At 44.7% G+C, this 14,842-nt stretch overlaps 1 protein-coding gene and 1 long non-coding RNA gene across 8 annotated transcripts in view; one reads left to right on the forward strand and one right to left on the reverse strand.

The window, feature by feature from the left end:
- Positions 1–14,842, reverse strand: part of DPYD (dihydropyrimidine dehydrogenase) — a 680,031-nt gene that overhangs the window by 297,463 nt on the left and 367,726 nt on the right. The window lies entirely within an intron of this gene.
- The window catches only part of LOC142830588 (uncharacterized), a 122,345-nt gene that overhangs the window by 53,750 nt on the left and 53,753 nt on the right, over positions 1–14,842 (forward strand). The window contains exons 2-3 of the long non-coding RNA XR_012905965.1: positions 10,232–10,314; positions 13,554–13,632. This is a non-coding gene — a long non-coding RNA (uncharacterized LOC142830588). The remainder of the gene's footprint in view (positions 1–10,231; positions 10,315–13,553; positions 13,633–14,842) is intronic.

Below are 14,842 nucleotides of genomic sequence, written 5' to 3' on the forward strand. Positions count from 1 at the left end.
CCTGACCTGGGACTGCTGAGTAGAGATCTCAGGTAACATGCTTCATTCCCTCTCGGCCTCCCCTGACTTTCTCCAAAGTCCCTGTTGCCTCCCTGCCCATCAGCAGTGTCTTGATACAATGAGGTTGCTGGGGTCAAGGTTCAATACTTGTGGCCATGGAGTATTTGGATTCAATGCTTGTGGCCATGGAGAGCACCTGTCCAGGTCATCAGAGCAAGGGAATGCATTAGATTCCCTCCTGGAGTGACTGACTGAGTGACTGGTACAAGTGCCCAAGGTGTTTCATGTGATCCCAGCACTGGGAGAGAGTCCAGTGAACATGAAATCTCCAGGTACAGGAGGCTGTTTCTGCAAGTTGTGGAAACCATACTCTGAACATGCAGTGATCAGCCCTCAGATGTGCTCTGGAGATCAGGTGGCAGCTCTTCTGAGCATGCTCCATGATCACTGGGGCTGACCAGTACAGTTCAAGGGAGAACTGAAAGTGCTCAGCACTGATTGCCAGTACTGCTGGGAATGGGGGATCAAGGACAACTGTGCAAACGACAGGAATAATGGAATCATGCCAGAAGACGATTGCTACCATCCACACTACACTGGGTTGAGCACCATGCCGCAGCAGAGGCATGTATATACCCACATCCCTCTGGCTTTCACACACTAGATTGTCCTTCTAGAACTTGATTCAAGAATTCGGATGCAGACAGTATAGGGTTGATGGCACAAAAGCCCATATGTAACCTTGTACTCTTCTCTGTCACATATGTATGGTGACATAAGTGTGTGTCCTGTGGCACCTTATAGACTAACTGAAGTGTAGGAGCATAAGCTTTCGTGGGCAAAGACCCACTTCATCAGATGCATCTGACGAAGTGGGTCTTTGCCCACGAAAGCTTATGCTCCTACACTTCAGTTAGTCTATAAGGTGCCACAGGACTCCTCGTCGCTTTTGCAGATTCAGACTAACACGGCTACCCCTCTGATAAGTGTGTGTGTATCATTTTCTGTTCCCATAAGCATAATTTATTTTTCTAGAATGCTCTACACCTCTTCAACATGTCTGGGTTCTGGTCAGGGGAACAGGAGATCAAAACCCTATGCTCAAAATCTGTTATTTTTATGTCACTATACAAACTGCATTACAAGTTTTAAGTGTATTAAGTACCTCCTTAAAAGATAATATTACAATAGCAGCTTTTTATAACTGTGAATCTTAATCTTCCCTAGCCATAACAGCCACATCTGTATTCATTCTTACATGCTCAACCTATTTGTTTACATCAGTTTATGATAAATAGGATTAAATACTGATAATTTTGCTGTCAATCCATCAGTGTTAAACAATGATTTAGGTGTGAACAGAGGTAAAATGCAACATTATGCTACCACTTGCTCCAACTGCAGAACACTACTTATTATACTAATGCAGTATTAAAATTCATTCTAACTCAACCACCAGAATAATATTAAAGAGAAAGTCACTGGTGTCTAAAGAGTCACTGTATCTTTTTAAAGGCTTAATCCCAAGAGATGCAACTCTCAATAAAGTTGTGGGTGCTCTGCAGGTGCTCCACATCTCTCAAGGTCAGGCCATAAGAGATTAGTGCATTAGTAAATACTTTTGAGACTTATATTTTTAAAGGATCTTTCTCTTTTCTGCTGGCAAAGGTTTTTTTATGGTGGCAGCTTTGTTACTTCCTGTTGTGCAGTTCAATAGAGCACGTTTTTAGGTGGCTGATTTTTTTTTGTTTGTTATGTATGTTGATGGAGATAAGTGTTTTAATTACTTTTTTAATGTCTGTGCTTTTGTATTTTTCTCTTCTCCCCCTTTTATTTCCTGCTGGTGAGATTACTGCCTCATCTCCACAGCAGGTGGCTCTTTCAAATTTGTTTTCTTTGTAAGCCTAGTAGATTTATTTTGTAATATAACTGCTTCTTTTTACTGTTTTATATTAATGATTTCTTTACTCCAGGATAGGGTATACTTGCACAGTCCTAAAGAGCAATTCTCTAATGATAGCTGAGGGCTTTGTTAATAAAAAAAAAACACAGAAAAGTGGGGAGGAAGGAAGAGAAATCACTACAAGACACCTGGGTCACAGAGGGACTACTTAGATAGGGTTATGGTGGGGAGTTCTCTCTCCCAGACCCGCTTCATTCCAGGTGGAAGAGCAGTGCATGGGAAACCTTACATGAGTCCCTCATGACAGGTAGATGGGACACTACTTCATATCCTGCTTCTCTGGCCTTCCACGTTAATGCATAAGCGCTGAACAGTTGCATGTGTGCACTGGCCACACTGGCCTGATGTGTCGCAGCTGCTATATGACACCAGCAAACCCAGGGCAATGCGCAGACATAATGAGGCCCAGGAAAGAGAGTAGCAGCATGTGTGGAGAGCAATTGGGTCTCTGAAGACTGCACGCACGGGCAAAGGGAGGAGCCTTGGCACCTATGTATGCACATGCATGCATGTACAGATGTGTGTGCAGAAGGATGGTACTGTAGAGCTGTGTGAGCACAGGGATGCTGGCTCCCAAACTATGGGGTGCATTGAGAGAATTGTTGCTCTGTATTTTTTTTTTTTATTTCTAATCTGTTTTAGCATTGCATTGCTATCATCAGCTATGGCCATCACCTCCAAAGAGATGGCACTCTCAACTTACTGTTCTCCTTTTACCTGCCTGTCTTGACTAAGAAAACTGGAGAAAAAAAGATCTTCCTGCTATTTAGTGCATCAGAGTTAAGCTCTTATGGGAAAAAATTACCTTTGTTTTATATCCTTGACTATCATTCCCCTGAACCTCACAATCAAAGGCAGAAAGCTTGGAGCCATTTTGGCCCCAAGCTTTCTTTCCCCACTGCTACCATTCACCTGCAGCACATCTAAATTTTCCTCTGATCCATTTAAAAAAAGGCAGAGACTGTATTTGCGCAGTGTGAATGTTATTAAAAAATTAAGTTGTTCAGCTTGCTCTTCCTTCTTACACACTGGAGAGCAAAGTAAAAATCATTGACCCCTGCTTTGCTCCTCTTTCAACTGTGGATGCTCTCTATCCCTATTTAGGAATGGTATTTAAGCACATGCTGAAACTTCAGTCAATTAATAGGACTCAAGCACATGCTTAAAAGTCAAACATATACTTTGGTGCTTTCTTGAATCAGTTCCCTTTTCAGCAAGGTAATGAAGAATTGGCATATATAAACCATGGGTGAGGATGGTTAGGAGGTTGTGATTTTTCTGTACCTTGGTCAACTTCATCAGAAAGGTTGCCAATGTACAGAAATAGAACTTTATACATATCTAAATGGAAATTAATGTTGGAAGATCTTACAGGTTTCCATGAAGAATCAAGGGTGTTCTTCCATCAACAGTTGCCTATTTGTCCTGTGTTAGTAAATTTGTTGTAATAAATCCATATGACTTGTTATTAAAATATACAAAATAATCATGAGAATTGTTCCTGAAATTGACTAATTTTCACATTTTATCCTTCAAAAATCAGCTGAGAACTAATGTATTCTCAGTTTTAAAACATTAAGTCTACACTAAGGCTATGTCTAGACTGCAGGCTTCTTTCGAAAGAGCCTCTTTCGAAAGATCGCGTCTAGACTGCAGGCGGATCTTTCGAAAAAGCAATCCGCTTTTTCGAAAGAGAGCACCCAGCGAGTCTAGATGCTCTCTTTTGAAGAAGCCCTATTTACATTGAAGAACGCCTTCTTTCGAAAGAGGAACTTTCGAAAGAAGGCGTTCTTCCTCGTGAAACGAGGTTTACCACCATCGAAAGAAAAGCCGCGTTCTTTCGAAATTATTTCGAAAGAACGCGGCTTGAGTCTGGACGCAGGGGAAGTTTTTTCGGGAAAAGGCTACTTTTCCCGAAAAAAACCCTGAGTCTGGACACAGCCTAAGAGTTGACACTAAATTTAGCTGCATATGGTCAATTTTCTAAACAATGCATCCACACTACGAAGCCTGTGTAGTCGACCTTAAGGGCTGCTTAAGTTGATATGAGTTACTTCTGGTTTCACAAGGAGTAACGGTATTTCCAACCTTGCATGGTTGAGTTTACAATAGTGTAGATGCAGCTTTGGTGAAAGGTGAGGCTATTGGTCACCCAGAGGCATCCCACAGTTCCCCACTATGACTGCTCTGGCCAGAACTTGCACCTCTACTGTTCTCCAGATGAACAGAAAAAGCTCCAGGAAAGTATGAATTTTATTTTCTATGTAGCCAGCATTGCAAGCACATCTCAGAGTGAGCAGCATACTGTGGCATAAGTGGACATGACTTCAACCAATTCAAAGACTGTAAAGACTTTGAATACTTCTGCTCCCTGGGCTCCAGTTCCCAGGCATGAAGAAGAATGAAAGCATGAAGTGTCCAGGAGATCTTGGGCCTCATCAAGACATAGGGAAATTAATCTATTCTCTCCAACCTCCAAACCAGCAAGCAGAACGAGGACATTTACACAAAGACTGCAAGATGTCCATGGGCTAAAGACTATTCTAAGGATGCCCAACTGTGCCAAGTAAAAAATCAAAGGGCTGATGCAGAGACCTTCAGTGTAGGCTAACAGATTAGCAGTAGGCTTAATGCAATGTATCTACCATAATGTGTGCCCTTGTAACTTTTCAATGCCTCTGGGACTGCAGCCAGCTCACTGTGTACCGCTCCTCCTCTTCCAAAATCTGCACACCTGGCTCAGATATGCAGGAAAAAACAGACAAAGGAGGACATGTTCAGGGAGGAGATGGACTACATGAACTCCCTCATGCAGAAGATGTGGGCAGAGTGGCAGGACCAGATCGCTGAATACCAGGGGAGGAGAGTTGCCAGGGAGCAGCAGATGAGGCAGCAGGAGAGCCTCTTTATCCCCCATGAGAGCCTTGATGGAGTGTCTGGCTGCATGTCTGGAGAGGGATTCCTCCCAGAACCCTATCTGCCCCAATGACAACACCAGTCCCTCCTTCTCGAGCCCTATTGCTTCCACTCCTAGGCTACATCTAGACTGCAGAGTTATATCGGAAAAAGATACACAAATTGTGAACAACAATTTGTGTATCTTTTCCCGCTTTTTTTTCAGAAGAGGCTTTTCCGAAATCTGGCCCATCTACACAAAGCCAAATTTCTGAAAAACCTCCTCTTTCAAAACATCCCTTCTTCCGCTCACCAAGAGGAATACAGGGATGCCGAAAGAATGCACCCACTTTTTCAGAAACTGTTCAGAAAAAGTAGATGTGTTCCGTGGAGGCAGCAGAACTTTTCCGGGATACCTTTGGTATCCCAGAAAAACCCTGCAGTATAGACATAACCCTAAGACCTAGGACAGTGGTCGCCAACCTTTTTAAGCACAAGATCACTTTTTGAATGGAAGCACAATCCAGGATCTACCTTAAACCCAAATACTCTTGCCCCCCTCGTTTGTGCCCCTTTTCCAAGGCTTCACCCCTGCTCACTCCATCCTCCCTCTCTCCCCCATCTTCCCTCACTTTCACCAGCTTGGGGCAGAGGGTTGGGGTGCAGGCTCTGGTCTTGGGTTAAGGGATTTGGAGTGTGAGAGAGGTGCTGAGCTTGGGGCAGGCCGTTAGGGTGCCAGAGAGAGTTCTAGGTGCAGGCTCTGGGAGTGTGTTTGGATGCAGCGGTGCATGGGGCTAGGGCAGGTGCTTGGGATGTAGGAAGGGGTTCACAACTGCAGTAGGATTTCAGGATGTGGGCTCGAACTGGGCACTGCTTATCTCAGGTGGCTTCTGGATGGTGGTGCAGTGGGGCTAAGACAGGCTCACCCCTGCCCTGGCACTGGATCACTCCCTAAAGCAGCCAGCAAACTCCCTCCATCTCAAGCCCTGTTGTTTCCCCTCTCTGCCCTGTGGAGATAGGATACAGGGTAGGAAGGGGGGCACCCTGATATCAGTGCTCCTCTTCTCCCTCCCCTGCCCTGAACAGCAAGCAGGAGACTCCCGGGGGTAGATGGAGGCAGCTGAAGGGAGAGGGGCAGCAGTAGGGAGAGGGGCAGTTGAAGTGCCTGCACTTGATAGTCTCTTGGGCAAGCCAGTCAGGATCACCTGTCAGAGGCTCCAAGATCTACCAGTAGATCCCGATCTACTGGTTGGTGACCACTGCCCTAGGATCACCATGTTGTGCCAGGACACAGAGTGGGGGAACTCAAGGGCAGCCTTACCTTCCAGTACATTGGGAGGCAAAAGGGGGTCCCATCTATGTTTCTGAGTTCCTCTTCCCTATTTAGGTTCCCACTTCATTCATTTCCCAGCTGTTTTCCCCAAATAAAAACTCATGTTCTTTGAACAATGGTCTATTGCTTGAACTGCTGGAGTGGGGTGGAGGATTAAAGGGAAGCACAGGGAACACAGAAGAGCCACATGGCAGAGTCTCAAAAGAGATCTTGTATAATACTGTCCTTCAAAGCATCTCTGATTCCCACTGCCCCTTGCTGTGCTCTCCTGATCATGCTGGTGTCCAGCTGCTCAAACTCTCTGTCTAGGCACTCCCCATCCTGCCAGATAAGTTTCCCCTTTGCTCTCACACAGGTTATGGAGCACACAAAACAAGTTGCCACCACAAAGGGGATGTTGTGTTCACTGAGGTCCAGGAGAGTGAGGAGATGCCTGAACCTCCCCTTTAAAGATCCAAAGACACATTCCACCATCATTATGAGCATGCTCAGCCTGTTATTGAACTCCTCCTTACTAGGGTTCAGGCTACCAGTGTAGGGCTTCATGAGCCATGTGACCAACTGGTAGGCTGGGTTGCCAAGGATCACAATAAGCATTTCAACCTTTTCAATTCTGATTTTTCAACCTGGGAAAAAAGTGCCAGTATTAATTTTTCAGAAGAGGCAGGAATTGCTAAAGATATGCGCATATTCCTTTCCCAACCATTTCACGTTGATGTTGGTGAAACAGCCATGTGATCCACCAGTGGCTGCAGCACCATGGAGAAGTACTTGAGGTTTATGTACTTCTTTGCAAAGTGGTCGGGGGCCAAGATAGGGATATATGTTCTGTCTATTGCCCCACTGCAGATAGGGAAACCCATCGTGTCAAAGCCATCCGTTATGGTGTCCAGAAATTGACCATACTAGATTCAATCTTACCTTATAGTGTAAACATGACCTTAGTAATTAAGTTGAATTATGATATATTGGGATCATTCTTTCAAAGTCCACATAAGTATTGTAACCTACTTTTTAGACTGTGCAATTCACAAGACTAATTCAGAAGCTATTACTAAGTTTGAACCAGAAACTTGCATCTGGACTACTTTGAATTTCACTGCAAGAGCAGGAAAGAAGTGGCAACAGATCTGAATCCCGCAAGCCAAATCTGTCTCTTCGATTTTGTTTCTGGACTGGATCTAAATCCCAAACGAACTTGTTCAGTTTCAGTTCAGATGTGGCCAAAATTTCACAGGAACAGACTCCTAAGAAACCAGAAGTGGTTGGGGCAGGCTATGTATGGATCTAAACTGTTTACATTACAGCTTAGAGTTAAAATAAAATCAGGGCACAAGTTAAGATTCAGATTAAACAACACTGAATTCTCATGAGCTGTCATGGAAACTTGGCAAACAATATTAGAAATATAAGAGAAACTTGATCTCACAAGAGTTCCTCTGCTGTGGGCTGATATGTCATAAAGACAGCTCATAATATTTCAGCACCATTAAATCTAAAACTATCCCTCCTCCAGTCCTAATTTGGCTTTAAATATATCCTTGCATAAACCTAACCTGGCCTCCTCTAGTTTTGGAAAATTCTTTTTTTGAAGATGGTGGGAGGGAGTGTTAATTCAACTGCTGTCAACATATTGGACTTGGTCATGCAATTGAAACTTTTCCTGAATAACAACAGTGTGTGAATTAAGGAAACTTTAAGGAACCTTAATAAACAACGTTGGAGGGCAACAGAATCAGCCAAGATTTTCAAAAGTTCATAGGTGATTTTAAATACTTTCATTTTTGGGAACTGGCTCTTTAAAAGGTCCTGTTTTGAGAAAATACCAGGAACATTTAACGTGTCTTTAACTTGACCTTCCAAAAAACTGAAGCATTCAATCACTAGACATTTTGTATAAGAAGGTTACTCACCTTGTGCAGTAACTGAGGTTCTTCAAAATGGTTGTCCCTATTGTAGCCAGACAGACACCCCCCCCCCCCCCAAACACATCCATCTTATTTGCCTGTCTGAGGTTCCTGAAGCATACAGGACAGAGAAGGAGCAATAATATCAGCATAATCTATGCTGGCTCATCTGATCCTGAGGAGCTGAAAACAGATATGTGGAGAGAGAGTGATTAAGTCAATAAACTGGCCTCGAGGCTGCGAGAACTGCCCCGGCTAGCACCCATGTTGATTCGAACACACACACAGTCCCTGGGAGAGGAATTTCCCACTGAGAAAAGAATGCCCAGTACTTCCAATTTAGTTATCTCTCTTACAAGTGTAAATTGAGTTCACAACTCCCTTGTAAGAACTGGTCTCACAAAAGACAGACCAGCCCCATTTGGCATGACAGACAAGAAAGAGAAATACTGACCCCAAGAGTATAAAAATAGGTCCAGCAACACACTCACTTGGAGTGTCATTCTACCCTCTACCTGCTGGTTGGGTTAGGTGTTTGACCTCCCGAGGTTCTATGGGGATGCCCACCTCGTATTTTCGTCTTTCCTAGGAATTGAGGGACCGGCCCTGGCCTGACACGCTGGAGTCGAGAGGCACAGAAGGGGGTAAAAATTGTACCTGGATGTGGTCCTCTGTCTTAAGTGTACACAGACTTAGAGCTCTGTTAAGATTAAGCTGTTACTTGGTACTATTATTTCTGTTTTCCTATCTTTATCTTCTTTGTAACCATTTTTAAGATCTATATTTTGCTAGCAGTTAAGAAATAGAACAATAGCCATTGCAACCATATGATTTATAAGCTTCCTCAATAAACCTGTAACTGTTTAAGTTTTAACCTGACTCCTTCAGTTGCTGTAACAGAACCAGGCACAATTTAAAAGAACTTCAGCCGGTCATTAGGGACAGATATAGGGAGAGCTTGGGCGTTTGGATTTGGGTCACACCCAGGTGGCAGAATCCGCTGGGGCACTTCTCAGCCTTCCCCAAGGCTGCCTGCTGTGAAGGAATTATGAATTCTAGCAGCTGAAATCTGAAGTGTAATAAGTTCTCTCTGTACACTTATTGGGCGTCCGTCAGCCTCCTCCAGGTTGCCTGCTGCAAGGGACCCCGGTCTCAGCAGTTAAAGTCTCGGGTGTATAATACACACACAGTATAGGAAGAGCTTGGGCGTTTGGATTTGTGTCACACCCAGGTAGCAAAATCCGTTGGGGGCACTTCTCAGCCTCCCCGAGGCTGCCCGCTGTGAAGGAATTATGAATTCTAGCAGCTAAAATCTGAAGTGTAATAAGCTCTTCCTGTACATTCATTGGGGCGCCCATCAACCTCTTCCAGGTTGCCCACTGCAAGGGAACCCGGTCTCAGCAGTTGAAGTCTCGGGTTATAGTATACACACACACACCACTCACTGCCCTGACCGTCGGCTGACACCTATTAGGTGTCTAGATGCCTTGCATTTCCTATTGGAGATTTGTGGTAGCAGTGCTGTGGTTGGCTGCATATGCATGAATGCCACCATGCACAGCTCCAAGGGTCTGCCCTGCATGTGCAGCCAACCAATCCCTAGTTCCCGAGAGAAGCAACATGAGTTCAGAATTGGGGGGGAAGGGGTTGAGTTCCCACAGGGACAACCTTCTCAAAGAACCTCATTTACTACACAAGAAGAGTAAACTTCTCTTCTTCTTTGAGGAGGATCGCTGTGGGTGCTCCACTTTAGGTGACTAAGGTGCAGTGCCCTTCAGAGGATGAAGGTGCTTCCAAGTGGCTCTATGGACAGTGGATTGGACTGAGCATGCAAACTGTGTGTCAGTAACAAAATGCCATTTTATGGCATCATGCTTTGTAAAAGTGTAGGCAAAAGCCCAAGTGGCATCCTGCAAATGTCTACTATGGCACATTGTTAAGGAATACTATGGAAGCCAAGGGCACTCTGGTAAAATGAGCTCTGTCAATGGAGCATTCAGTTAGTAGCAAAGATAGATACAGCTAGAAATCCATTTTGATACTCTCTGTTTAGACCCCTGACCCTTAATCTCTTCGTGGTAGACAGAAAAGGATGGAAGGTGAGTCTTTGTACATTTTTTTTGTTCTGTCCAGGTAAAAGGAGAGAGCTTTATGAAGTTAGAGCATGTGAAGAGAGTCTTCCCTGGCGTTAGCACGTGGTTTGGGAAAAAATACAGGTAAGTCTATGGGTTGGTTCAGATGAAAAGGGGAGACTACTTTAGGTAGGAATTTGGGGATGGGACATAAGATTACTTCATTCTTATGAAATATGATATAAGGTAAACAAACCATTTTGGTTCCTAGCTCCCAGACTCTCTGTGCTATTAGAAAGGTGACTTCTGTTGGCAAGTCAGGAAGAAACATGTGGTTACGATTTCAAATGGTTTACTTAGAAGGGTGTGGAGCACAAGTTTAAGATTAAGGTCCCACATGGGGGAACGGTCTTTTAGTGGTGGGTAAGCATTGGTTAAACCTTTGAGAAAGCACTTGGTAGTGAGACAGGCAAAAACTGAGGTGCCATCCATCTTGTCATGCAATGAGGTGATTGCAGCTAAACACACCTTTATGGACCTGTTGGAAAGGCCCATTTTTTTAGGCTGTCAAGGCTCCTTCCCCACTCTGGCATGATAAATGCAGAAGTGGGGGCCCGCAAAAGTACCCTAAAACCTTATCTTTTCTGGCTTTGGTAAAAAAAACTTTCCCCCAAAATCTTAACAACCTAGATTTTGGGGATAAAACTCCACTGCCACCACACAAGTACTGATAAGAAAATTGGGGGAGAGATCACTTGGGAAATCTCACCCCTAAAGTACAAACCAGGACACAAAAATTAACCAATGCCAGGTTAAGAAAATAAAAGAGAAAGAACTTTTATTATCACCACAATATTCCTGTTGCAAGCATAATGCCTAGAGGGAAAAGTTACAAAGTAATATACTAATGGAGGAGAAACCGACCATGGGCCAGGAGCTTGGTTACAAAAGAGAGCAAAAAGCATTTTTAACTGCACAGACATCAGATCCCATTTCCCGAACCATAAAACAATAAAACATAATGGATTTATCTAAACTTTACCTTACTCACAGAAGAGTGAAGAGTCTCTTCTTGGAGGGAGACATTCTGTCTGTCCCCCATAGTAGATGAAGAGAAAACTGCCCAGGACAAAGGAGGGGAAAACCAAAAATTCCTTTGTCCCAGTTTGAAATTCCTACCTACATTCCTATTGGCTGAATCTACCTGATTTAGGTAAGGTTAACCCCTGAGTTCCCAGACTGCTGGCTGACCCTCTTGATCATGACATAGGCTTAAGAGATGGTCCGAAAGCTTAGGTAAGGGAGTGGAATGGGGAAACATGAGCCTTGCATCAGGAGGACAATCAGAGCCATTTTGAGTGTACTTTTACATGTTCTAGGCAGACAGCTATTCACAAGGATGTCTTTCACCTCCTGTGAATCGTCAGCATCCAAGTCCTCTATCTGTGTAGTAGCTAAGCTTTGAAGTGGAAAACCCTTAAGCTGAGGTAAATGACATGACACACATCCTGTGTGAGCTGGTGTGGAAGTAGTAGCAGTGAGAGGGGTAGGATTTCCACCATCTATGCCAGATAGGGGAACCATGTTTGTCACGGCTAAGTGGGTGCGATTGGACTAAATCTGGCCCTATCCTGTCTGATATGGTTATATCTCCTTCATGAGCAGGTAGGTACATGTGTGGGAATGGTGCCTTCCATTTTATAAGTAGTGCATTGTTCAAGGACTGGTGACTGAGACTAGCCTAGGAGCAGTAATGTGGGCATCTGGTATTTAGTGAGGTCAGAAATAGATCTATTTTGGGGAATCCCCAGGGGCTGAAAATAGTGAGGAGAATTGGGTAATCAATTTCCACTTGTGGGTCTAAAAGAAGTGCCTGCTCAAATGATCTGCAGTGCTATCAAGTTCTCCCCTGGTGATTTATGTAGAATATGCAGGTTGTGTTGTCCATAAGGGTATGTCTACATTAACTGTCTATCAGGGATAGTCTAGACTGTATTTGGTCCTGCCTTGGAGGCAGGGGACTGGACTCGATGACCTCTCGAGGTCCCTTCCAGCCCTAGTATTCTATGATTTTTTTCTCCTTAGTGTACTATTGAATATTTCTTTGAATTGAGCTGCTGGTGCCATTTTTACCATTTCAATATAGTATTTGCTGAAGTTTGCTTGTATAATTTGTTCTATTTTTGACCTTAAAAATGAAATAATCCCTCAATATAATTATATGTTGATATATTTTTATATCAGAAATCATCATTTCAAATATCAGTGAGGTAACTTATATTTTTCTACATTAAACAAATTGGCCCTAAACTTTAAAAACTCTAAGCATGTGGAGCCAGAAGCCTCTGTGATGTTCTTAATGAAATCAATAGGACTCTGTAAGGGTATTTCTACACTAGTCCCCTAGTTCAAACTAGGGAGGCTAATGTAGGCATTCGAAGTTGCAAATCAAGCCTGGGATTTAAATATCCCGCGCTTGATTTGCATCTTCCTGTCCGGTCGCCATTTTTGAAATTTACAAGTCCGGACTAACTGCCCTTGTCTACGCGTGGCAGGGACCCAGTAGTTCGAATTAAAGACCTAGTTCAAACTACCTGTTATTCCTCCTGGAATGAGGTTTAAAAGGGAGTTACTCACCTCGTGCAGTAACGAGTGTTCTTTGAGATGTGTGTCCCTGTGGGTGCTCCACTGTAGGCGAAGGGTTGCCCTGAGCCGCAGATTGGAGCTTTTTATAGCAGTTTCCCCTGTTGAGCCACGCATGCCCAGGAGGCGTCTCGAGCCCTTCCTGCATCCTGAGGAGCGTGACTCAACCCCTCCCTTTCAGTTCCTCGTCTCCGCCCGAGAATTTTGACTCCGAGCAGAGGGGAGGTAGGGAGGGTCGTGGAGCACCCACTGGGACACACATCTCGAAGAACACTCATTACTGCACGAGGTGAGTAACTCCCTTTTCTTCTTCGAGTAGTGTCCCCATGGGTGCTCCACTGTAGGTGACTACAAAGCAGTATTCAATGTAAGGCTGGAGGGAGCCGGAGTCATTGTTTATCAGTGGTAGAGAGTACTGCTGTGGCAACTGCTGAATCACTCTTGAGTTGTGGAAGGATAGCGTAGTGTTTCACAAAAGTATGGTCTGAAGACCATGTTGCTGCTCGGTAAATGTGTCTTAAGGGGACATTGCCCAGAAAGGCTGTAGAAGCAGCCGTGGCTCGAGTAGAATGCGCTCGTGGTGGGCGTTGTAGCGGTCTATTGCCCAGAGAGTTGCATTTGATTATACATGCCGATATCCACTTTGAGATTCGTTGCGAAGATATTGGTGTCCCTTTGGATCATTCAGCAATGGCGATAAAGAGTCTTTCAGATTTACAAAATGGTTTTGTTCTTTCTAGGAAGAAGGCCAGAGCCCTCCGGATGTCCAGAGTGTGCAGGCTGGCGTCTGTGTGCGAAGAATGCGGTTTTGGGAAAAAGGTAGGTAATACGATCGGTTCGTTGAGATGGAATTCTGTACAGATCTTTGGCAAAAACGTGTGGGGGGGGGGGCTCAGTATGACCCTATCCTTTGTGAAAACTGTGTAAGGAGGTTCTGACATTAATGCTCCGAGTTCGCTCACCCTCCTGACGGAGGTAATGGCTAATAGGAAGCAGACTTTCATAAAAAGGAAGGGAAGTGGTACTGTTGCCAGTGGCTCAAGGGAGGTCTGGTGAGGCAGTTCAAAACAAGATTTAGGTCCCACAGAGGGGGTGGGGCCGTATGTGGTGGGTACACATTCTGGAGTCTCTTGAGGAATCTTTTTGTAATAGGATGATTAAAAATGGAGAAGCCGTCTACTGAGTTATGAAATGCTGCTATTGCAGAGAGGTGTACTCTTAGAGAGGAGATTGACAGTCCTGATGCTTTAAGCTCCAGAATGTAGTCTAGGATGGTATTTAGTGGTGAGGCACGGGGTTCCACTTTGGCTCGCTGACACCAGTGACAGAAACGTGTCCATTTCTGTTGGTAAGTTTTCCGAGTAGATTGTCTCCTGCTATGGAGGAGGACGTCTTTTACTCGCTGGGAGCAGCGCTCCTCTACCTCCGAGAACCAGAGAGAAGCAATGCATGAAGATGCAGGGTATTGAGTTGTGGATGCAATATCCTGCCGTCGTCCTCAGATAGTACGTCTATCCGGTATGGTAGTGGGTGGGGTGGCTGGACCGCGAGCCTGTGAAGGTATGGGTACCGGGTTTGGCGAGACCATGATTATACAATCAGGATGACTAGGGCTTTGTCTCTCAGGATCTTGCGCAGAACTCTTGGGATGAGCGGTATGGGAGGAAAGGCGTAGTGTAGGGGGGCTGCCCATTTGATTAGGAAGGCATCCCCCAGAGAGTGTTTGCCAAGTCCCGCCCGTGAGCAGAATTGGGGACATTTGGTGTTCTGGGTAGAAGCAAAGAAGTCTATCAATGGCCATCCCCATTGGTGGAAAATTGAGTTCGCCACCTCCGTATGTAACTCCCATTCGTGGTCCGTGGTGAAGTTTTGGCTGAGGGAGTCCGCTTTGGTATTGTTCACTCCGGGCAGGTAGGATGCTATAAGGGTGACTTGGTTGCGGATACACGCGTTCCACAGGCGAATAGCTTCCACATATAGCAAGCGGGAGTGGGCTCCACCCTGTCTGTTTATGTAGAACATCGTGCTG

The sequence above is a fragment of the Pelodiscus sinensis genome, chromosome 9 (genome assembly GCF_049634645.1).
Source record: "Pelodiscus sinensis isolate JC-2024 chromosome 9, ASM4963464v1, whole genome shotgun sequence".
Taxonomy (NCBI): Eukaryota; Metazoa; Chordata; order Testudines; family Trionychidae; genus Pelodiscus; species Pelodiscus sinensis.